Below are 203 nucleotides of genomic sequence, written 5' to 3'. Positions count from 1 at the left end.
AAATAATATGTTTGAAATTGTTACCATAATTATTAGGCATCATTATCCGTGCAGATTTTTGTTCTTTGCTGTTTCTAGCGTTCTGGTGCCATTCCACCTTTTTCCCTCCCCCGATAAACAACGATGGCGTCGCAGCAAGTTCACATTTACGATTACAGTGGCTGGAATAGTGTAGGCTGAAATAGCCACCGTGGTACAGTGGC

The sequence above is a fragment of the Rhipicephalus microplus genome, unplaced genomic scaffold (genome assembly GCF_043290135.1).
Source record: "Rhipicephalus microplus isolate Deutch F79 unplaced genomic scaffold, USDA_Rmic scaffold_15, whole genome shotgun sequence".
Lineage (NCBI taxonomy): Eukaryota > Metazoa > Arthropoda > Arachnida > Ixodida > Ixodidae > Rhipicephalus > Rhipicephalus microplus.
This window is presented reverse-complemented; position numbering follows the sequence as displayed.